Consider the following 26,916-nt stretch of genomic DNA (forward strand, 5'->3'; position numbering starts at 1 on the left):
GAACGGATAGAGTGTTAGAGAATCTTGTTTAACATATGGCAAAACAGAGATAACATTAAAAACTATCACTAGTGCGGAAATGAAATCGGTATCCTAGATTAGATTATCCTACATTTTCTGTCCAACTATTCCTTTTTAATAGATTTCAAGATGTGTGCGACGTTTTTTTTTTTTTAAAGTTTTTGTTAACTAGCAAAGATCGAAACTATCGTTGTCGATGTAATTTACGGCAAACTTTATCTGCAGATTAACTACGAGATTTTCCTGATTTTTTTTAATATAAAAATTATATATAAATTTCTACAAAAAAATATTTGCGCTAAGGTACTATACTTATTCTCGCGATAAGTTTTTATATGACATGAAATTTCGTAATGAAATAAAACGATCGATTTGATTTACTTCAATATTATTTTCTCATTTTCATATAATTTCAATAGAAGCTTGTTTTATATGTATAATATGTTGTTTACTATTAATTTATCATATATGTTTATAAACGATTTATTAAAAACAATTGACCAACTAGAAATCGAATAATAAGGATTAAAAAATTAAACTTCCGTGGTCGAGTAGTGTGTACACCAGTTTTCATGGGCACGCCACTCCGAGGTCCCGAGTTCGATTCCCGGCCGAGTCGATGTAGAAAAAGTTCATTAGTTTTCTATGTTTGTCTTGGGTCTGGGTGTTTGTGGTACCGTCTTTACTTCTGATTTCCATAACACAAGTGCTTTAGCTACTTACATTGGGATCAGAGTAACGTATGTGATGTAGTCCAATATTAAAAAAAAAAAAAACGTTGAACAAAAATATACATAGTATTTTTTGAAATAGAAAAAAAAATCCAACTGCAGTAAGAATCGTAAATGAAGATTCTGAGTGAAATAACAAAGTTACACGGAATGTACAGTCGAGTGTATGAAACGTCGATAGCTAACAGAATTAAAAAAAAAAAAAAACTAAATTGAAAGTTTGCAATTTCCATGCACCGGTGTTTGTGTAGTTATATTCAAAACACAGCCGTGCTAAATTCAAAAATAAATGTGTGTGTGAAATTTTTGTTTACAATGAGAGGATCGCCAGTTCGAATAATGTATGAGCGGGACCGTATCTCATACATTTTTATACAATATTGCAAACATTTTATTCTAAGACAAATTTATATATTTTTTTATTATTATCGACCTCCGTGGTCGAGTAGTGTGTATACCGGTTTTCATGGGTACGCCACTCCCGGGTTCGATTCCCGGCCGAGTCGACGTAGAAAAAGTTCATTAGTTTTCTATGTTGCCTTGGGTCTGGGTGTTTGTGGTACCGTCGTCTCTTCTGATTTTCCATAACACAAGTGCTTTAGCTACTTACATTGGGATCAGAGTAATGTATGTGATGTTGTCCAATGTATATATTTATTTAAGTAGTTGGACGATGAATAGGTCACCCAATGATAAGTGGTCACCACTTCCCATATATATTGACATCGTCAGAAATTTAAATCATTCCTTACATCGCCAATACGCGACCAACATTGAGACCTATGATGTTATATCTCTTGAGCCTGTAATTACTTTGCCTCACTCACCCTTCAAGCCGGAACATGATGATATTAATGATGAGTGTGTGGTACCTACCCAGAAGGGCTTGCGCAAGTACTACCAAGTATATTTATGTATTAAATATAGAAACGATACACTTGTATAGAAATGACACTTCAGAAGATGTTATATTTTATTTGGAGCAACCTGATACAATTCTAAGATATAATCTAAAGTCTTTGTTTGACGAATAGACAACCAAGATGTTATCAATGATCGTTTTTAATTGTCGATTTTGTTATTTGTCGTATTCTTAGAATATATAAACTTAGTATAATAAAACTTAAGAAAATAAAATATGCTGCATTTAAGTATATCAGACGACGGAGCTCAGAGTCCGAATACAGTACAAAACTACTATTAATAGTAAAACTCGTTCCAAAATCGTATCCATCTCGACGATTAAAATACATTGCGTAATAATAACTACGTTCAGCATCTTTTACTTTGTAATAATGGAAGTAAAACCGGACTTATAGACATAAAAAAAAAAAAAAAACGTCAGAAGCTAAGTCCCTTGCGCTTTTATTTCAACTCTAAACTTGATATGTAGATTTCTCTTGATCCTATTTGTCGCGCCAAAAATTGCAATTCAGTTCAAATTCTATTCTATTTGTATCTGTATTTATTCTATATGTTATTTAATCTGTATTTCTTAATTCTATCAATGTAATTCTTAATTCATATGTTATTTAATCTGTATTTTGTATGTTACAATTTACCTACTTATATCATTTTCAAAGCAATAAAGTAAATATGTAAGTGATATAATTCAATATTTTATCAATGAAAAATGATCATTTATTTAAAAATAAATATAAAATAGTGAATTATAAATTATTAAAAATGAGAAATATAAAGCTAACCGTGCACAATGCTCGATTTTCGTTACTTGCACGGACGCACACATACAACCGCATGTAAAGCATAGAGCTTTTGTCCTTACGTGACAATTTCTACCGGTTCACTCTAGTACAGATAAATATGAGATATTCGTTCCAAAAACTAAAAGATTTTTATCCAATTCCAGATTCAAACCAGAGAAATTTTAGTGATGACAAATAAATATTTCAATATCACATTTGGTTAAACTGACTCTGATTACAGAATTAAAATAAAATAAATTTTAAACAACCTTGAGTCAAAAATGACTAACTAGGTTTTAGGTATTCTATCATTCAATCAAGAGACATTTACAATCGATTTCAATTAAACGTCAATAAATGTGAAAACCTTCTTCAAATGTTAATATTAAGCTTTGCTTGGTTTTGCTCTTTCATTAGAAATCAGGCAAATATACAGAGAACTAAAGTAACCGATATAACCCAGAGAATTAATAAGATTTATTGACATTGGGGCGGACACCCTTACCTTAGAACAGATAGTCAATAGGGAACGAGTTCTTGAACTAGGTGATTGGAAAGTAAAAGTTGAAGTTCAGGCGTATTTTACTGAACTAATTTTACTACGCAACCAATTTTTAATTTAAGTAGTTCTTATCTTTAAATATATAAAAGAGGCAATTATATAATACTACTTGTCCCCACGGTTTTGGTCGCGTTTTGGTTAAAAAATCTTAAAAATAAGTAGCCTAAGGCCTTCCGTTGACTTCTATTTTGCTTCATACTTCATGAGGTTTGGCCTTGAAAGAGCAACAGGCAGATAGACAGACATACAGAGTTACTTTCACATTTGTAATATTAGTATAGTTATATATTACCATGTTTTTACTTGGTGGTAGGGCTTTGTGCAAGCCCGTTGTAGGTACCACCCCCACACCAGATATTCTCCCGCCAATCAGCAGTACTCAGTATTGTTGTGTTTCGGTTTGAAGGGTGAGTGAGCCAGTGTAACTACAGGAACAAGGGACATAATATCTTAGTTCCCAAGGTTGGTGGCGCATTGGTGATGTAAGGAATGTTTAATATTTCTTACAGCGCCATTGTCTATGGGCGGCGGTGACCATTTACCATCAAGTAGCCCATTTGCTATTCCGCCTACGGATGTAATAAAAAATATATATTTTGAAAGCAACAATGTGATTGTACACCGTACATATTTGATAGTAATTTTTTTTTATTTTATTTTATTATTAACGACAACTTACAAAACATACACCATTTATAGGTTAAAAATAAAAGTAAATACATTTTTAGCTAAGTGTTGTTTCAATTGAAAATTATCACGGCATGGAAAAGGACAGTTCTGTCTATTAACCTGTATTGTAAATCATTAAATACACATTCTTTAATACATAATTTGTATGAAACGTAGTCCAGTTTTAATTAAGATCAAAACATTGTATCAAACCGGATACGGATGATAACAAATGATTATAATAACTCGCGAGTATGATTTGTAATAATTTATAAAGTAGACTTTGTTATATACTCGTACATATATGTTTTATGTATATATTTACTAGCTGAACCTATGGCTTTATAAAACACAAACTTCCAGCCCCTGTTTTACGCCGTTAATCTGTTATTAGCGTATATCATACATGCCAAATTTCAAGTTTGTAGCTGTATTATAGTATATTTTATATACTGTATAGTTGTAGTATAGTTTATGAGTGAGGGTTATTTGGCTTTTATACATATATACATATAGAAGATTATGTAATCTCCGGAGATTTTGCGTCAGTTCGCTTGTTTAACTTAATTGTTAGATATGTTATTGTTTTGTATTGATTGCTCTCAGCAAATTTCATCAATATTTCTTTTTATTCTAACTAAAGAATCAACATAAATCTTATCAAATATTACTGTTGATTGGGACGTCACTGGCGTTTAAGGTACGGGGTTTCCTAATTTAGAGGTAGATGGCGTCTTTGAGTATGATTCGAATTTAAAACTAATAAGAGCTAAGATGGCCCAGTGGTTAGAACGCGTGCATCTTAACCGATGATTTCGGGTCCAAACACAGGCAAGCACCACTGAATTTTCATGTGAATAATTTAAGTTTATAATTCATCTCGTGCTCGGCGGCGAAGGAAAACATCGTGAGGAAACCTGCATGTATCTAATTTCAACGAAATTCTGCCACACGTGTATTCCACTAATCCGCATTGGAGCAGCGTGGTGAAATATGCTCCGAACCTTCTCCCCAAAAATTTACAGGCTGCTAATGAATGAATTATGAATGAATGATGAAATATATTATTATTACAGTAACTTATATATTGCAAGCATTAAGTGCAATAATACAGCTATGAGTCACAACACTGTATAATGTTGAGACTGCCGTTGTGGATGCAGAGCTGTTATTTGTGAAGCGTTTCTGTTTATATTCGCATTTTCGAGCTCTAGCAAGCTTCCATCACGGTCGACTCTCTACCACGTGTTGCCGTTTTGATGGCAGTTATATGAAGCAACGTATGTTGCGTTACAGATCGCACAATTGCCAGTGTAATTCGATTCTTTGTCGTGACGCTATTGGTACCTGTCCAAATCATTCGGTTATTTTTGACGTCTTTTCAGCTTAGGTACTATTTAGAAAAAGTGTATCCGTATAATTTTTATTTCAAGGAACGTAGTCGATATTTTAATACATACATTCAGGGTTCCATTGCATTCGCAGAAGTTCATCAGGGATATCTGATTCGGAATAACGTATTTCGATCGATGAAAGGCAGCGGGATATGTCTCTCATCAGGAAAACTTTGCTCGTACCTGATATCTGAATGGCCATTACAATGACTCCAAAATGGTTATGCGTATGCTTTTGCGACTAACATTAACGCTTAACGATCTTCCAACTTCCCTGTAATTGAAAAGCCGATTAATATTTTACCTCCACAAAGAGCAACACTTGGCAAAAAGTAAACTAAACTAATTAGCTAACTTAAATTGCTATACAAACTCACACTATTACTCGCTTCTATGCCTACACTAAGGAAGGAAAATATAATTTTTGAAACTTTATTTTTGGGATACCGATTAAAAATGAGTAAATACTTATTTAAGCTTTTCTTGATATTCTACCTCTGAGGGAGTGAAATAAGGGATGAAAGTTTTTATGGAAGTCCGTCATTTTTTAAATTAAAAACAAAAAACTGTTTTTTGGGATACTGATTAAAATGAGTAGATACGTATTTAAGCGTTTCTGGATATTTTACGCCTAAAGGGAGAAATAGGGTTAACATTCCGTATATCGGTTAGTCTGGAAGTCTGTCATTTTGAAGTTAGAGGCTCGAAATTTTATTTTTGGGCTACCGATTTAAAATGAGTTGATTCGCATATAAGCGTTTCTGTATATTCTACTCTAAGGGCTGAAATACACACCAATGTGGTATACAAAGAGGTATTACTTAATTTAATAAGTTAATTTGTAAATATATTCATATTCTACACGGGCAAAGCCGCGGGTATCAGCTAGTACTTAAATAAACCATAACATTAGGACTAATTAAATCGATTTGTCAATTTTGGTCATCATTAATTTGACATTCCAAAACAAGATGACGAAGAGAGATAACTAATCCCCCGCTACACGACAGAAATACAAAATAAATTTGATATAAAAGCGAATACAAAATCAAAAGTGACTATATATTCCTAGTACAACAACGATACTTCTTTATACGTCAATAAAATTAATAAATACGCATTAAAAAATTGTACGTATAAACAAAACATTTGCTTCTTCGGTATAATAGTCCACTCGCTTCATTTGTTTAATCTAACAACTATTTATGAAATAATTGACATGTTATATGGATCTTTAATTTTATAAAATTAATCACTTAATGCGAAAATTTCGAATAACGTTTTGTCTGTAAAAGATACAAAAGGTTCCAAAATAATATGACAATGTTCGAAACATTTACGAACGTGCTAGCAATATGTCAAAGTTTTAAAACGATACCCTAATGAGCAGAAACAGACATTAATTTTACATTAACTAACATGATATCAAAAAATATAAATAAATTAAACTTTTAAAATGCTTGTTGCGTTAATAGCCTAAATTTAAACCGGGTGAACTTTTAAAGCGCAACTTATCATATCATATGCTTTATGTACTAAATCTTTCTACAAAACCTGTTGTATCTTCTGCTATAAGTTTTATGTATATTGCTTCAGTAGAATTTTCCAGTTAGGCGTTACAAAAAATCATCTTTTGCTTAACTTGAACACCGAGAAGAACCAATAGGGAACTTGGATAAGTATCTTTTTATCTTCATCTAAATATGTTAATGGCTTGATGTCGTATGAAATAAACAATGTTTTAAATTTAAGTATCTAATTGACTGCTACTGCTAAGATTTCAAAATATATTTTTTGTTTGACTTTGAATTTCGCTCCAAGGTCTAATTTTAGACTGATATATATAATGTTAAGTGAGTTTGCGCTTGATATGCTGAGCACCGTTAGTGTAATTATAACATACGGGTAATTGCGTAATATGCAGCTCGTATTCCAAATTTAAATAACTTTTCTAAAAATAAAACTATTCATAGGTGCGGTAAGGATATATTTGGTGAACAGGTGATGGATATCAATTCCTGCTTAGATTAAAAGTTTAATAGCATTTAAAAGGAAATTGCTGAATTTATAAAATGTTCGATATTTAAATTTTTGCAAAATGAACATGAATATGGAGTTTCGATATGATTTTTAAATATGTATGAGACCTTGATTGACGGAATCGGACTCGATCGATGAAAAACAGGTGATGTGTCCAATAACATGTTCAAAGTTAAATCAAATTGAGAAAATGGAAACATTTTAATATTATTGTAGAAGAATTAAGTAAACTGTTTTCTTAGAGTAACTCCATTTATAATATTCTAAAATTTTATTGTTTTTCATCTTCAAAACTTTACTTTAAACGTACTGCTCATTAGATTGATATGATATTTTTCCATTTTGGATTTAATATATACAGACTAACTAGCTTGTATAAAGGACTCTATACGCCCCAACTTCGTACGGGTAAAATTCATACAAAGCTACATTTTAAATGGTTCAGCGAACTGGCAATTGGGCCACTTGATGGTAAGTAGTCATCTCCGCTCATAGTAACGACAAAGGCTTGATTTGGTATCGATATCATTCATCGAGATTACGTAGAAAATTTCGTTTCGAATATCGGTGAAGTTTTTATCAATATTTTGGGAGTAAACTTAAAGCATATAGAACTAGTTCAGTACAGTACTTGATCTTAGAATAAAATATTGCAGAATTTCAATGTTTGGTTGACCTTTGTTAATACCATACACTAAATTTCGTCTAAATGTGTTAATCTTTACAGAGTGAAGTATTATTGTTAGTGATAAGATTTAAGGCGTATGATGTCGTAATTGAATTGAACCAAACAAGAAGCTTGATTAAATTTGTGCTAAATATGGATCCCACTGGAACTATACATCTTGGCAGAATATAAACTATTTGAAGATGCCATTTAATCTCAAGATTTTGACCTTGACTAGATATTCAAAGTGGCTTTTCAATTATAGAATTGTATAGAGTATTTTCTTAACAATTTATTCTATATTTCACTAAAGACTTAGAAATGTATACTAAGAAGGATTTACGGAATTGTGCTAGGAATGAATTAGTGTAACTATAATATACAAACCGTGTATTTTTCGGACAAATGTCGTGTTGGCTTTGATACTAGTTGTATTAGCTTACTTTATCATATCCTACTTTATAGGCACACTTTATATCGCCGGGGCTAAGGGGTCAGAGACCCCTGATATCTTGAGAACCATCGAGGAATTGGAGGCCCGCAGAGTTGGGCCTACCATCGGGACGTCACGATAGTATGCACCAGCGATCCCGTGACGTCTACCGAATAGACGGAGTGGGTACCCCTGGTTTTTTAATGTGCATTCCGGTGCCGAACCACATACTAGTATCAAATCGCTGTATTGGAATTTTTGTATTAAATCAAATATATTATAATACGACCAGTAAAATTGTTTTCACGTAAGGAAAAAGCGTTACAAAACCTCTAGGCGATCGTTCTCTCTCTTTCTCTCTCTATCTGTCTCTTTCTATTTATATATAACAATTTTATCATTGTCACTTAATAAGTCTCAAACGTTTTTTTATTTCATTGTATATGGTATTTTATACATAATATATACCGAAAGTAACTTCGTTACAATCTTTTGCCTATATCGATTTACCTATCGTGTTTTTTTTATCATTTTTATTACTTCTTCTACTTTTTAAGTTGAGTATAGTTTTATTATAATTCTGTTGTTGTAAATATCATTAATAGTTTTTTCTGAACTAGCATACTGTTACTATTTACTGAAGATGCCGATTGTGTTTTTTGCATTCAAACGGTATTATATCTATAATATTATACTTAATTACAAAGCAAAGAATTAATAACTTTTCAGTTTGATAACAATAATCTTAATCGCAGGTGATATGTATTACGTATATGTTACTAAAATTGTTGGAAGTTGACCGAATCCAACATTCGTCCGTTCCGTCAGAGTAGGTCGGCCAGAAATAAACAAAAGTCAAAATTCGTATTCCCAATCCCGAGGGTATCGTTAACCTCATGGCGTAATCGCGTTACCCATCGTAAAACGTTTACAGTTAACCACAAACAAATTAACTGGGTTTACTGCTAATAAATGGGGACATTATACGCTAAATCTAATTTTTTTTTTCATGAAAAATATCATGACCTTTTAGAGATAAAAAGGTTTTAGTCCTCGTAATAGATGTTTTGGTGGATGAAGTACCTAAACGTTCCTATACGTAATAACAAGCTAACAGAATTATTTCTTAAATTTGATAAAATGATTCCATTATATGTGTTACGAAATATGAAATTACTTTAGACGCTGAATTTTACTTATTAGTTTAGAACACAAAAAAGGTATTAAAAGTATTGAATTTTTCATAAATATTTAAAGAACTTGCAAATTAATTCAAGGATATGTCAGTATTTATAATAAAGCTATTGTTCGCTCAGTGGTTGGAATTCGACCATAAACGTTATTGTCAATTTTAGAAAAACAGGAATTTGCATGATTCGATCTTTTTTTCCAATTTTTTTATTGATAACATCAAAGATCGTCTATTGTCAACAAAGAAATTAAAATTATATATATTTTAAATACAAAGGTTGATCGACAAATAGGCGACCTGAGTAAATGGTGATCCTATTAACCATCATTTACGTAGTCTATGCTCCATTAACCTTTGGAAACCTTTTTCTTGGTATAATACGTCGTGAGTGGACTAGTGAGATGCATAGACTATAGTTGTACGTGGTGGATTTGCACTAAGCCCACCGAGTGAAGTAACGACACTGAATTTGTATATTTTTTTTAAGCATTACCATTACAATTCGTACCATCGTAAAATATAACACCAATAATACAAGCCTAAATATATATTGGCAAAGAAAAAAAGATTTCTATAAATCATTGTGTCTTGCTTTATGGATAAACGATGAGAAAAAACATTGCCCGAAAAAATACGAGGTTTTCTCGCGAATTCAGTTATACTGAATAATAAATTTCTAGCACTTCGCTTAACAAAGTTGAACTTTTATATTTATTTTGTATATTTTGTTGTATTTCGTTGAATATTTAATATCACTGTTAATAATTGAAGAAAACTGTAAAGTTATGTCGACAATATTTGTAATTATGTATTCTTTAATAACATACAAATGTTTAAAATATTGAACGCACTTTATATTGTGAATTTTAAATCATAAATCAAACTTATATCCACTAATTCACCAAAGTTTATTTTTGTGATTGTCACTGTGAACTTTTGCTAAATAAGGTGGCTGAACTCTAACTTTAACCTTGATACGACGAAGCCACCCTCCTAGATGGCTCCTAGGGTGGCTTCGTCGTATCAAGGTTTGACTCTATGTAGAGATGTTGGAATAGCATTACTCAGCATCTTTCAGCAGTTTTCTTGGTAAATGTACCGAGTTGTTTGGATTAATCCAAGCCGCTGCCTTTATTTAGCCATCTGATTTTTTGATTTCAAATTCCATTCACACCTAATCTCGTCGGCGTTTTTACAAGCCGATATGATTTGAAAACCTTCATACAACAAGGATAGAACATTCGACTACTAATTCTTAAAATAAAATAATTTAAAAACATTTATTCCATAAAACTACTGAATACACTTTTCAGTCCACAAAAGTTTACAATTTCACAATTAATATAGAATAAAATTTAATTTAAAAAAAATCGTGTAACCATCTCTGATTATAAAACTTATGATACATTATTTATAGTGAAGTAACAGTATCAAAAGCGAATATAAATTCCTGGTAGTAAGAAACGACGTGTCTTACGTCGCTCCAACTGCATATAAATTCAATTTGAATATGATAAATATAATAATTCTAAAAGCTTTTTATATAAATTTAAAATCTTTTAGTAGGTATAATTAACATCATTATCATTTGTTGTATAAAAAAAAAATTTAGATTTTATGTGACAAACTTTTCGGATATATTTTGATAAAAACTCATCTATTGTTTTAAGTTAAATAAAACCATAAGATAATGTTTATAAAATTCGTTTATCATAATTACATTATATATTGAAGAATTCCACTTAGAGGAGAAGCACTTTGAGGTGTGCAATATTTGTATAAATTTTCGATTAACGCTTTTAAATCACTTGAAGTATTAAACGCCTTTTGTGACTTTATGGCACCTATTTTCGAACCTATTATATACAATAATAAGGCCATAAGGTCACGTATATTAAATATACGTGACCTTATGGTTAATATTTATAGTTGAAAAAAAAAGTAACGTTAAAAAAATAAGTATTACTCATTTAGTTTTATGATGTGATCTGTTTGTGTCAGTAGTGTATGAGAAAAAAAAAAGATTTCTTTTACATTATTTCTATGTTAAATATAATATAAATATTACATATTTCATACCACCGTTTATAAATTGTATACAATAGCTTAAATACATACATGGAAAAATGTGTTTTATATGATCTTTACAATACAATTACTTGGTTTCATACATTTTCGGTAACATATTATGTACACAAACAAACGCTTGTCGATCCTTATGAACATTATCTGATTCTGAGTACTTCCAATGTGAAACTTATGAACGTTTCGGATTCCGAAAATTGGCCAATCACATTGATTTATTTGTGAACAATGACTTCTAAGAAATTATATACGAATATTGACATTCCTTTGGATTTTATCAGCGTTATTACTAAGTGAGGAATAGCATGAACTAACTGGTAATTAATTCCCGATTTTGCGTTCTAAAGGGACATTAAAACCGCAACAAATTTTATCTAAAAGCAAAAGTATGTTGAAGACCACAATTACTAAAGCGACAGACTTTCGAGATTTTAAAATTTCCCGAGTATTCTCGCTTCTTAGCACAAGCGACAATTAGTTTTAACGATATCGCTTGGTGCCGTTTGAAGACAAATTAGCGGAGTTCTGAATAACGATGGAGAACAAGTCGGATGTAATCGACTTGGATCTTTCGTATAGTTTTTGCGTGTTATATTTAATAAGAAAAGTTATCAATTATGATATTCTCCTAACGGATTTCAGGTCCATGGATTAGGTCAATGGTGACTTCATTGGAAATCCTCGTTCATCTGTTTAAGTTTCTAAGAGCCTTAAAAATACTATTTGTCGTTAATATTCTTTGTTTTGTTTGTTTGTTATAGCTTAAAATATATTTTTTTAAAATAACTCTTTTTATATACTTTGATTATCTATTAATTATCTTATTATATTTACTCCATGTTTTAATGCAACAGTGGAGACTTTTTTGGTATCCAATGTATATGTATAAAATTAAAATAAATGACTGAAAAATAGGTGCATTCTTAATACCCTCAATCACATAAGCCTATGGGATACTAAATATGACACGATCGGAGGGTTTAGCTGCAAGACGAGCGCCTTTACATGCTTGCAGTGTCAGGAAGTTCTCTGCTCTCAATAAATAATCAATAAATAATATCCAATAACGTTTTGACTCGATAATCTTAAATCATCCCAAATGTAAAAAAAAAACTTCTACTAACTCTTCTAAGAAACTAATTTTCGTTTCTGGAGACCCAAGAGCCAGCGCTTACTTAGCTCAAAGACTCAGCCTTTCGATTCAGAAATATAATAGCATCCTTGGGAAACCGCCACAGGACAATCTTTAAGACGGTGTGTGTGTGTGTTTTTTTAAATTAATGTATCAGGTCTGTATAGTTTTATTTAATTTAGTTTCATTTTTTTATTTTTTTTTTGTTTCTCGCTTAATGTTTTATTTCGTATTTAACTTAGTGACTTTGTGGAGTCGGAAACTTGTCATAACCATGTTCATTCATAAATTCAATCGTGGATTTGAACCAGAACCATCGATGAATATATTTCTATTGGATCATGACGGTTCTATCATGAAATAATTTAGATAATATAATAACTCACATTATTATTCTCAAACAATAGTACGCTGTGATATATTAAAAAAGTTCATGTGCCATCTGCGTTTCGTTGAAGATTAAGGGCGGAGACAGGAGAAACGAATATAATTTTTTAACTATTCTAACAAACATTATATAAAAAAAGTCTTGTTATTGTCGATTTTATAATTTATTTTTATACGTTACTTAAAACTTGACTGATATCGAAGAACTTATTCAGTTCTTATAATAATAATAAGTTATAAGTAAAGTAAATAAATAACATAAGAAATTACCAGTACAATTCAATTACAAGTCAATTATAAATACAAATTCCAATTGAATAGAGACGGTTTTAGTATCGGCATTTCCTCGTTTTATTTAGTTCAATGATAACCATTAACATCTCTTAAAAGTAACGACGACTTAAAATATTTAATCTAATAAAACTTCGACATAATCGAATTCGATTCACTGGTTTCACTTTGGTTTTAATTAATATAATATATTTAAAGGAAAATTGTTGAAAGACATTTTGTTTAATCTTATTATGTTAGAAAATTGAGTAATCGCAGATTAATAATTTAAAGATATCTGAAAATTCTTAATAAGTTGAAACTTTCCGTGTTATAAATACTTTAATTTAATGTTAAAGGATTGTTCGTCTATAATTCCAAATGGTATATTCGTTCTGATTTATTATATTGGAGTAATAGTGTCAGATGTTTTTAAGAAATATGATATCTAATCTTTTCTTTCTTTTCTTGTCTTACTGAAAGGTTGGTTCATGTTTCGCCTAGACAAATGGAATTTCGAATCAACCGGGACATGCTGCTAGAATTTTTGTGACCATGCCACGTGGTCATGATCTGTACATACCATAAAAAATAGAAACATTTTTTTCGTTAATATGCAATACCAATGCTCTGAACGAAGAAATAGCTTTTCAACTTATATGCATGTCAGTCCTATCGCGCACAATAAAGCACTCGGACATACCTTAGTTTTAAAAATTAGTTATTCAAAACAATTTTTGAAAAAATCTGAACAAAGTATACACTTATTCGGAATCTGGTTTTCTAAATTAGACCTCATGAAACATGACGTTACAGTCAGACGTAAGCAATTCGAATTTCCATCCAAAAAAATAAGGGCAGTTGTAGTCATTTTCCATCAGGTGAGCTCCACGAATGCTTGCAACAAACTGGATAAAAAAAGAATCATCCGTCCACAGTATATTATATTCTCTCCATTCCTCCCCACTCTTCTTCTTACTATTCTAAGCCCTTCACTGTTGAAGCTTCTCGACTTTGGAATTCATTATCCTTACTATAAGGCGCGCACAGTCATTAGCCGTTTTTAAAAGTATGGTTAAGGACTTTTACTTGTCGCATAGTCGCATATTAGTAATACTAAGAATTCGTTGTCGTAGTTAATTTTTTGTTTTGTTATATCTCCTATTTTTATTATATATATTTTATGTATTTATTTATGTATGTATTTATTATAGTATATTTATATAATATATATTTATTGTTATCTGTGTATTGTGTACTATTATATTATGTATTTATACTATAGGTAAACTGAATTACAATTAATGGACCCTTCCCATGTATGTAAATATTATGATCCTCTGCCCAAAGGTTGCCTGGAAGAGATCGCTGCTTAGCGATAAGGCCTCCTGTTGCACCTCATGCAAATTTTGTGTGACAAAATTGTAATTTTTAGTTTTAAGTTTGGGTGCAATAAAGAGTTAATAAATATATTAAAGAAATAATGAATAACAACGATAAATTGATTTATTAGTATCCTGATATGAGTCTTCGTGATGGTATATAAAAAGGTTCATCTGTTTCCATACACAACGTATCTACAATATCCACTCACTGGATGTATAAAATTAAATAACACGAGACTTCCGCAAAAGGGTAACAAGTGAAATTGAATTGCAATTATAAGTTAGGCAAGAGAACATCAATAGATTGTTGGGAGTTTTCCGTTTTATTCCATTCGGGGCACCGCTTTACCGACATAACGACTTTACATTCGGGTTAAACTTGTTTATCATTAAAACTTTTACAACTGACAAACATTGACCGAGTTCACTCCACTGCTCTTTCGATTTAATCTGTGTAAGGAAGTAATCAAAAACACTGGAGTTCTTTTACAGTTCGTTAGTATAGAAATATATAAATATTTTGATGTACCTTACGCGTAATTTAAAATAAATATCTCGGTGGTAGGACTTGGTGCAATCCCTTCTGGGTAGGTACCACTAAGTCATCAGATATCCTACCGCCAAACAGCACTACTCAATATTGTTGTTTTCCGCTTTTAAGGGAGCCCGTGTAACTACAGGCACAATGGACAAAACATCTTAGTTCCCAAGATTGGTGGCGCATTGGCTTTGTAGGGATTGTTTAATATTTCTTGCAGCGTGATTGTCTATGGGCGGTGGTGACCACTTATCATCAGGTGGACCACTTGCTCGTCCGCCTAACTATATATACCATAAAAAAAATTTGAAAATATTTTGTTTGTATTGAATTGGTCACTAGTTAGAAAATGTTTAATGAATACAGACGAACACCCGTTCCCTTATATATATCTGAAAAAACTTAAAATATATATTTTACTAAATTATTTACATAAGGCCTTAATTATATATAAATATATATTAAAAATAGTAACTGTACAAATCACGAACGCGAGGTAATGAATGCTAGCAGCATTTCCTCGTTGAATCGCAATCCGATCTTCTTGGCCAAAATTTGAACCAACACTCTCGTCATCGGTGGAGGCAATAAGACAAGCTGTTATACTTTTGATAAAGGTCTTTAAGTACTTTTACTTAAAGGTCCTCGTATTTCAACTACAATACAATAGAATGAAGACATCATTTGGAATAATCGACGATTATTCGTTTCATTTTTTTCCGCGGCGGCTCCGGCTCTTAACACTTTTCCATTGGTATGAGATAGGGTCACTGTTTCATCACACGTAGCATCCCGCAATAGGGATAAATTAATGTATATCTAGAATTAAAATGAACTTATGTATTGTCTTAATTCCATCTTAGCATCATATAGGGAAAAGCTATGTAGTAATACGTATTACTACATACCTTTGGGGACGTCCCCAGTTGCACCACTTGGTTTTACTGACCAGTCACGTCACCTGTACCGCCTCTATACATCTCAGCATGATGTCTAGTAATCTTATCTAAGTGAATATATTTTTTAATAACTTAACTATCTAACATTGAAAGAATAATAAGATGTTATAAAATAAAATATTATTGTATAATGCATCTAGAAAATTATAGAACATTAATAGCAGTTACAGAATTTTGATAGAAGTTTTATAACGATAGGCGAGAATAGCTCAAGTTTCTTTTACGAACGAAACTATTCAAAATATTTATACCGATATCTATATCATACATGTACGCTGCTTTTGCACTTAAATGTGTGTGTAAGCAAACCCCCCTTCCCCATTCATAGTTGCACAAAGCCCGTATACTCAATGATATTTACTTTTTCACCTTCACATTCGTAAAGATCCATAAAATGTGTGTATCACTTTCACCAACAAATTTCGCTTCTATTCAAAAAACGAATTAACGACTTGGTGAATGATAAATATTTATCGTCATTTCGTTCGTATGTATTATAAATTCTTTAATAACAATATTATAAATATTTCTTTTGAAGCTTTATTAAATCTACTGCCTAACGAATTTCTAAAGACAAAATCTAATTATTTTAAGCGGATTATACCAAACGAATATAGAATTTAAAAGAAATTTGCCTTTTATAACCGGACATCGACACGAACAAAGGCTGGATTATTTTTAATAAGACCTCATTAGATGAAAAGATCCAGATGGCGTGAGTTTTTAATTATCACTGACAATGAAATCCAATATTTTCACAGATAATACTAAAAATAACGTCGCATATAACGTTAAATAACATCACATCCTATATAATATGTAAAAATAAATAGATTAATTATTTAAATAAAATATAGATATATATTAAAATTATTTCATGTCTAAATAAAAATAGCAATTAATAACCGATTTTGTTTTAGTTTTAATCTATGTATATGTTGACTTGCATACTAGTTTACTTTTTAATGCTAAGTAGTTTCAACTTATAGCTTTCACCGTCACTGGGTTATGATTATTGAATATTTAATATAACAATCGTTATAATAACAAATCTTATATTGTCTCTGAAGTATGAGCTCGGTCACTTGTGAGAGCGTTTACAATAGCACAAACATTACTTAGAAAGGTTTTTTAATTTTTCTTAACGTAGATATTTTACCGTACAAATGTTATTCTAAATATCTCGATAGTCCAGTGGCTACCATATAAGGCTACAATTGATTGAAGATTCAAAGGTATCTGGCTCAAATTTCGATTCTGTCAAGACCTCCTAACTGACATACCGGAGATTGGAAGACAACAGATGTTTATTCCCGTACCGCATTTTACGTCCCATCGGATTATAATTGTAAGGAAATTAATATTTAAAAAGTACAAAGACTCATATTTGAAATAATAATACAAAATTGTTATAATAGCAACGTTAGATTAACGGATTACCGAAAACTAAATTTTTGTGGTTAAACCTGCTATCGGCCTAATGACTTCTCGGTCGTTATCCTCGACTCTGCTAATTGATCCATAAACTTTACGATATCGTTAGTAAATCTTATGTTTTTTACACGAGTAGGGTTATATTAAAACACTTAAAAAATACTTCTAGGTATTAATACACCATAAAGTTTTTTTATGATATTACGAGGGGTTAAAATTTTATCATGAGCGTTTTTTTTAGTACTGTCAATTGACGTATGAAATATTTATAGAGCGATATATTTTTTTTTAAATCATTCACTGTGACAGTACTCGTCAAAAAGGACTTTGTATATGGGTATATAATATGTCAATGGAAAATAACTTAATAAAAATTTTGATTGTTCTGATAGACGTTCCAAATGAGAAAAAAATTTAGTATCGATAGCCTGATAGATTAATGATACAAATCCTTCGACAAACCTTCGACCAACGATCAAGTCTTCAAGCGCACTATTATTGTGCACTTGCGTTTCTTTTCACGTGATTTTTGCGAAACATGTTTTCATACATGACGTTGTCCGCTTTTTTATATCATGTCAGTAGGCAGACATTAGCACTCTGAGAGATATTAATCATTCCTTACATCGCTAATGCATACCAACTCAGAGAGCAAAGATGCTAGTTGCCTATTGTTGCTATGGCTCTACAAACAGGAACTTAATAACACTAAGTACTGCTATTTTGCTGTAGAATATCTGACGAGTGGGTGGTACCTACCAAGACACGCCTACACTAAGTAAAAATTTACTATAGTCCTCTTGATTCAACATAAAAATATTATCCGAAGGTTATCATACTCAATTTAAACTATGTGGTCTAAAAGACCGAGTAATTAATATTTGTAAGGAACTAATTATTAAGTACATTAGCTTTAAATATTTGTCAATTTGTAGAACCTAATATCATCTATTGTACTCTAGAATAGATCTACGTTGCAGTAGCTATAACCGTTTGTATGTACATAGATTCAATACCAAGAACTCAATCAATCCCAGGAAGTGCTTTGTCAAGCTGATCCCGGTCAATTAAACTTCACGTCGAACCTTATACAATACACATCGTTCAAAGATTTGAAAGTAAATACGTAAATATTTCAAAGCGCAAAAATATTAAGTCTTTGAAAACGTAGTCAAAATAAACATATTTGTGGCATTATGAATAGTTATTAAAACCTTTACACAATAAATTATAACACAGGATATATCCATACTTCCATACTAATATTATAAATGCGAAAGTAACTCTGTCTGTCTGTCTGTCTCGCTTTCACGCCAAAACTACTGGACCGATTTAAATGAAATTTGGTACACAAATAGTCTAGAGCCTGAGAAAGGACATAGGCTACTTTTCTGATGTCCATAACACAAGTGCTTTAACTACTTACATTGGGATCAGAGTAATGTATGTGATGTTGTCCAATATTTATTTATTTATTTATTTATTTATTTATTTATTTGGAAAAATGTGCTGTACAGGGTTATTTAAGTGTTTCTGTATATTCTACCCCTACGGGGGTGATATAAGGGTTGAAAGTTTGTATAGAAGTCCGTCATTTTTAAAATAGAAACATGAAACTTTATTTTTGGGATACTGATCAAAAATTAGTAGATACATATTTAAGCGTTTCTAGATAATCTACCATTAAGGGGGTGAAATAAGGGTTGAAAGTTTTTACGGGAGTCAGTCATTTTTTAAGTTGAAATATGAAACTTTATTTTTGGAATACTGATTAAAAATGAGTAAATACGTATTTAAGTGTTTTTTTGATATTCTACCACCAAGGGGGTGAAATAAGGGTTGAAAGTTTATATCGAAGTAGTTAGAAGCATGAAAATGTTTTTTGTGGCACTGATTAAAAATGAATTGATACGCATTTAAGCGTTTCTTGATATTCTACCCTAAGGGCCGAAATGTGGTATACAAAGAGGTATTACATTAACGTAATATTTTAAGTTAATTTGTAAATATATTCATATTCTACGCGGGCAAAGCCGCGGGTAACAGCTAGTCATAGAGTAAAATCGTGGAAAAACGATTTTATCAATATAGCGAATTCTTCTGGGTATCTTCTGTGATTAAGACTTATATATAAGACTAAAGAAATATAGTATAAATAACGCAATTTTTAAAATGTGAACAGAGTACATACACAGGCTAAATACTCTTTAATAAACATTGACAAACCATTTTTTTTTATATATTTTTTAAGTACAGTCTGTAAATACTTGTTTGTAAAGCTTACAACACAAGGCAAATAATTCCACCAGTTTCAGATAAATTTTTGTATGGTTTTTCTCCAAAGATTTTTCTGTATTGTATTTTTGTGGTGTACAATAAATTATAATAAAAAATGTAAATATGGAGGATTAAATGAAATTAGTTATTAATTAAACTTCAATTAAAATAAAGAGAAATGTGCTATACAAGTACAAATGACCAAGTTGCTTCTTATCGTAATTTACTTAAGGTACTAAATGAGTACTTAAGTTGCTAAAAAGGTAAGAAATTATATCAAGTATTAATAGATATTGAGGAACTATAACTGTTGAGCAGTCAGCTCCTAAGATGAGTTCATGGTGATGAAAATCAGGAAATAGTTGTAAGTATTAAATGAATGACGCTAGCATAAAACCATGGCGAATGGTACAAAGTAAACCCCAATATATAGCACGATGTAGAATATGAAGATCAGGATTCTGATTAGCTATAACACAAATAGTAATGAGATTACACTAGTGACGTCATTATCCGTTGGCAAATGACTAATACCTAGGCTGACAACGCACTAGTATCCCCCTTACGTTGCAGGTCCATAGGCGACGGTGACCATTTACTATCAGCTGAAATAAAAAAAAAAAGCACAGCTTAAATTTTCTTCTCTTGCGTCACAATTCAGTCTCTGCCACGTATTGACATGTGATGGTTATTCTGTATTTCCACATTTCTTCGAACGAAGGTGTTGCGATTCTGACGATTACTGTGATGTCCGCAAATGAAATTCAGCAGAAATATAAATGTTCATTTAATTCACTTCTCGATGAGTTTCATTGAATACGTTTCATTGAATACATAATATTATATTGACTTATATAATATATTTGCTAACTACTTGTAAGTTCTATTATTTTGAATGCGTGTGCTTAAATACCATTTGCATCAGCGCAATAACCAGATATATAGGTGTAATTATCAGCAGAGCTGAATCAATAGTCGAATAGATTCCGCATATTAATAAGGCTACTTTGAGAATAATGGATTTAATTATCACATCAGAAAATTAATCAACGAGGATTGCCTACATTAGGATTTATAATGAGCATTGTCATTATTTCTACGAAAGTATAATACATTATCTAACACTGTGTTGCAATATACATAAAATATTGTAAATTTATTTTATTAGTAAAAAATATATTTGTAAATAAATAATAAGATGAAGAAAACGTTTATTTTGGAAATTATATTTTATTATTTACAAAACAAGCTATCCGAAAATCACAATAATTAACATTTACATGAAACTAGAGCAACGTTGGAAGATGCGCGGAGATCCTAGTCACTCTATTGACAAAAAAACGTAGAATAAAAAGTTAAAGCCTATCTTCCCTAAAATATACTTACGTAATAAGTACGTTGAATAAATAAGTATTTTGTGTATCATTAAAAAGGCACTCTGTAAAAGTTATAGATTTTCCTCCAACGGGGAGACTTGTCCAAACAGCGTGACCATAGCCGATTGTAGGTCAATCAGCAGTGACAAACACTAAAATAAAACTCGCAGCTTCTATTTGTTAACGTGAATCGAAAAATGTAGAAGGAATTTAAAAACTATTTTCTAAAGTAACTTGTAAGAGTTATTTTAAAATTGTATGCTTGCGCTTATAAAACGATGTTGCTCAAGGCCATGTTGTGTACACAGACAAATTTACTTGTCATCCTATTTCAGATTATACATTTACAAGTATATGTATGTAAAGCATATCGTATATTCTATAGTTTTCTACCATTGATAATACGAATAATGTTTCTTGTTATACTCAAGTGACCACTTCACATCGAATGTCTCATTGGCTCGAAGTTTGCTATTCGTAGTGTTATAATTGCTATAGTATGGTTTCTTGTCGACAAAGTACAATAGGAGATGCGTAAGAAATGGTATAATTTGTACAAAAAAGACAAAATACGAAGATACACCACATGCACTCACTAATACCCACAAAAACTAGGTATAATAAAGCTTAACATTACAATACTTCGGCCAATAACCAATATTCTACAAATTACAGGGTAAAAAGACAGGCATAGCCGTAGGCACGGGCTTTGGGGGTTCAATGAACTCCCACCCCCTGAAATTTTTTCGCAGAAAGAAGAATCATGGTTATCGCCCTGACAAAAATATTTTGTATTGATAAAACAAACAAAATATATGAATTTATTTCCTTCTTCAAAAAAATGATGCGTCTAGCCGTTACGTTGGGTTAAAGTAATAAACATCTTTGACTTTATAGCAGATCTGACGATTAAATTAAAATAATCAGTCTAAGGAGGTGCTTTATGTGGCACAAATATTATAATATAGGAAAACAACACGTAAACTGTAAATTGATAAAGAATTGAACATTTTTTATATGCTATAGCATGAGGCTCATCTGATGGAAAGTGACTATTACCACCCATGGATATCTTCAACAGCGATAATTCAAGCCACTCTGCGTTGAATACGGTCAAATAGAAGAAGCTGGTACTGGGCAGCACTCGCCCAGAGGTGAGAGCAGTACTCCTTTTGAGGCCGAATTTGCGCCTTCTATAGTATTAGGCGATGGGTCGACGTGAAGTACCGTCTTGCCTTGCTGAGCACACAAAGCTTTTTTTATGCTAATTTGGCTTTACCTACCAATTGACCGCGACACTGAACGAGCCTTTAAACATCATGGTGTCGAATTGGACTAGGTTTCGCCGGCCCCAGTCCGAGACTTTGTTTAATAAAGATTCCAGTTCAGACACAAGTTTGTTCAGGTTTTCGTCGATGTTTTCCCGATAAATATTAGCACGGCCGTTGTATAATCAGCTAGTGCTCCCATAGGTACCGCAGAAGCTGGCAGCTTATAATGGACTCCATTATCTTGGATAACAGGGAGTTGATGGTTATAGGCCTATAATTGGTCGGGTCTGAGCGGTTACCTTTTTTAGGTATCAGGTGCTCCAAAGCAGTCTTCTAGGAGTTCGGACTGGATATGGACTGTAACTTAGTAACGTTCCCAATGATTCACAGGCTACTCTCAATACTCGTGAACAAGTAGCATCCACGGCAACACTAAAGCGTATTTTTCCTCTTTGAGGTGGCTGAAAACTTTTATGAGAAACAGCCGAGAACAATCACTGGTCAATCGTGACAAACTCATTATACACCTACGTTGTAGGTTGTCTTTGAATTTATATAAAATATGTATCATTATTTTTTATTTATACATATTTTAAGTTGTAAATAAAGTTCGATTACTCGATCCTCACCCCAAATTAATTCCTGGCTACGGCCATGAAGACAGGTACATAATCTATTAAATTACTGTCATAATGAATGATCCAAGTGATTTTAAACGCAGAACCAACGGCTTTAAGTGTCGGACGGAGTACAGGAATCCTCTTGTACTCCGTATACTGAATATTGGATACTAAGCTTATCCAACTTAGTATCCAATATTGTGCATTAAGCAGCTTGTGCTTTTGTGAATTTCTTCAAAGATAATCCCAATAACTTTTTATCGGCTTACTCAGGCATAAACCAAGACCTCGAAGTCAGATAAGTAGCCTTACGAAGTAACTAGACCGACGAAACTGTTATCGGCATATTGGAATTAAAATTAAAGTGGATATAAGTAGTTAAGTGTAACTGTTAGTAGTGCACAATATAGTTGAGTTATTAGTAAATCGCATAAAATACGTAAATCTAAGGTTTGTTTGTATTTTTTCCTAATTCCATTGGAATTTATATATATGTATAGATTTATTTAAGAGGTAGGCGGATGAGCTAATTGGCCACCTGATGGTAAGTTGTTACCATGCCCATATACATTAGCACAGTAAGTAATATTAACCATTCTTTACATTACACCAATGCGCCACCAACCTTATGAGCTAAGATGCTACGTCCTTTGTGCCCTCAAATACACTGATTCACTCAACCTTCAAACCAAAACACAGTAATACTAAGTATTGCCTGTGGAACATAATCCGATGAGAGGGTAGTATCTCCCCAACCAGACTTGCACAATACCCTATCACCAAGTATGAATATGAATATGCAAGACCTTGATAAATAATCCAACTAGTGTAATTAATTAGAAATTTCGGTATTTTGTTTAGATATGTAAATAGTTTAGTATAAATCACTTGAATATTTAATTGAATATGGAGATCAACCGCTAAAACTAACTTTATTAGCGTAACACATTATTTCACTATCGATAAGTTACTAAAACAAAGTTATTGTATGAAAAACTAAATTACTAAATTGAACAAGTAACTTTTGACGATATAAATTCGTACTATATCGGCATTCTAATAAAAAGCATTTTTATATGTGCTACCCGATCAAATAAACAGTAGCACGGAAGAATATAAACACAACAATTTATGAAATAAAACTAAAAACCAATTTCGGATTGCACGGATGAATTATGACACTCAGATTACAATAGTAAAAGGCATGCACCAAATGTTTTTTTTAATGGTGGTCGTTGAATTTGTATATTCGTTCAATGTAATAATAAGTTTTATTACAAGCTAATTGAAACACCGTTTTCGTTGTTAATCATATTAAATATTAGGGATCACTCCACTTGAATAAAATATAATTTAATTTAAAGTCTTAATTTTCGAGTCTCTTTTCATTTTAGATTTCAAAAATATTTTGTATCTCATATCAATGAGGTGATATAGGTTTGGAACGGCTTAAAAATGAATATGAAAATACTTTTCAATCGAAGCAATTTTACACGTTAGAAAAATCCTATAAAACCCTTCGGAATATGCGAAATGCGGAGTGCACTGACGTACCAGGATAAACTAAATCCAATTTATAAATGTAGAAAACGAACATTTTAAAATATTTTTCTAAGTCGTAATTCCTAACAGCGGTAATAACTTAAAATAAAAGTCTTGGGTTCACAATATTAAATAAGTGTGTCATTAATACCATATATTTGAAAAAACAGGGTTTATTATCAGTTTTACAATTAATTTGAAAGTTTCTTACTGAATATTGCTATTACGTTCCGACTCATTTTAATCAAATCATAGATTTTTTTTATTACATAATTATGTATTGTTACTGACTGCGCTATTTTGTTTCTTAATTATCATTAAACTAATCAGAGTCCAATGTTAGACACAGGCCTGTCCCTAGCTGTGTTAGAGCTGCTGGTTCCGTGCGCGTGCATTTTTAAATTAGGTGTAATTTAAGTTACAAATCATAATATCAATGTAATAATAAGATTTATCACAAACAAATTAAAACACCGTTTTTGTTGTTAATTAATATTAAATAATTATTAGGGATCTCGAAGTATTTTTATTTGTTTATAACTTTACCAACCAAACCACACAATAATCAGTCCTGTCTCTTAATATCTCATGAACCACCTGAACTTCACCTTACGTGAAAAACAATAATCTTCGTACTTAAGGATCAATATCCACAAATATATCCGTGTACGCAAATTACGATGTGACTTTTACCTGTTTTGACGAAGCACTACAAAGACTTTAATGTCCAAACCATTATTAATACCCGAGGTAAGCACACTTTGATGTACAATACTAAATTTATAGCGTTTAATTAATTTCAAGATTTTTATTATTTAAATTTAAAAAAAAAGTATTTATACAATATATATTAACAAATGGTATAGGTTACATCGCTATTATATTATATAAGTAATTATAAAGTTATTATATTTAATAAAAAAATAGTATATATCTTCGTCGATTTAAACTTCCGCTGTGAACTTGGAAAATGTTTTTATACTTTGGTTGTACCAGTTTATAAAGTTGATTTGTGTTTTATTTATATTTTTTTGTACAAGTTATTATGGCTAGTTAGCCATATGCATTTCTTACAGACAACCCCGCAGACAAGGACTTAAGAGAACGAGAATAAAGACCAGGTAGGTGATGCAATAATACATCGTCCTCGTTGGACAAGTTGCTTGATATAAGGCCTCAGTTCCCAAGATTCTGGTTTCAAATCCCAGGTCGACTTGATAAAAAGTTATTGGGATTTTCTGTCGAAGAATTCCCAGTAATAGCCCGAAGTCTGGAAGGTGTAAGTGTACACTCCCGTTCCTTAGACAGCACGTTGGTCCTGCGCCTGAACTCTTTCCACTTATTGGATTCGCCGTCCCATCAGAATATAAGAGTGAAGGTTTAAAGAGTGCACTTATATTTGCGTACATACTTCTACTTATATGTATATGTTATAATATGTCCTGTATAGTTGACAGGTCTCCCTTGGCCGCGTGACCGAAAGAAGTCAGGACGACATCACCAATAATATCTTATATAAAATATTGTATCGTTTTAAATCAGGTACGAGCTTTAATAAAATAATTAATTATTATTCTACGTTTCAAATAGAGTAATCACTCATGAAAGTTAATAACGTAGCGTTTAACGTTAGGTAGGTTGTGTTTAACTATCTTGCAATATTCAAAATTTCATCCAAATCTATCCAGCCGAAACAACGAACTTTCAGACATATATATTCTTATAATTACCGAATATTACGTTTGTAACCTAACCTAATTTACATTTTTTTTTACATTTTCAGCAGTTCTTATTTCCTCCTTACCGTACCTTATCTTTTATTTATTTATTTTTTTAAATATTACCTTCCTTGTACTGAAAACTGACAATGTTGCGTGAATTGTAAAGCACGAAGCTTGTAAATCGTTTCGGTGAGTTAAAGAGGACATACATCACACTGCGGTGGCGCGTTGCTCCGTTCGCAGTATAAACGAAATAGCACCAGCTCCTTCAGCAAAAACAGTAGTCTACAATTTATACTTGCAAATAAATTATATCACAAAATAATTATTAATCTTGTGTAGTCGGGTAAGGTTTACAAATAGCTTATCTTTGTTTCTGTTACAAATAGTATAAATTTGACACAAAGATTAGTATTAGATAATAGTTTATTGTCTGAATATCATATAAAATTAATTTGTACAACAAAATCAATTCTTATTTATTGAAAGAAATACCAAAATTAA

The sequence above is a fragment of the Vanessa tameamea genome, chromosome 9 (genome assembly GCF_037043105.1).
Source record: "Vanessa tameamea isolate UH-Manoa-2023 chromosome 9, ilVanTame1 primary haplotype, whole genome shotgun sequence".
NCBI classification, from domain to species: domain Eukaryota; kingdom Metazoa; phylum Arthropoda; class Insecta; order Lepidoptera; family Nymphalidae; genus Vanessa; species Vanessa tameamea.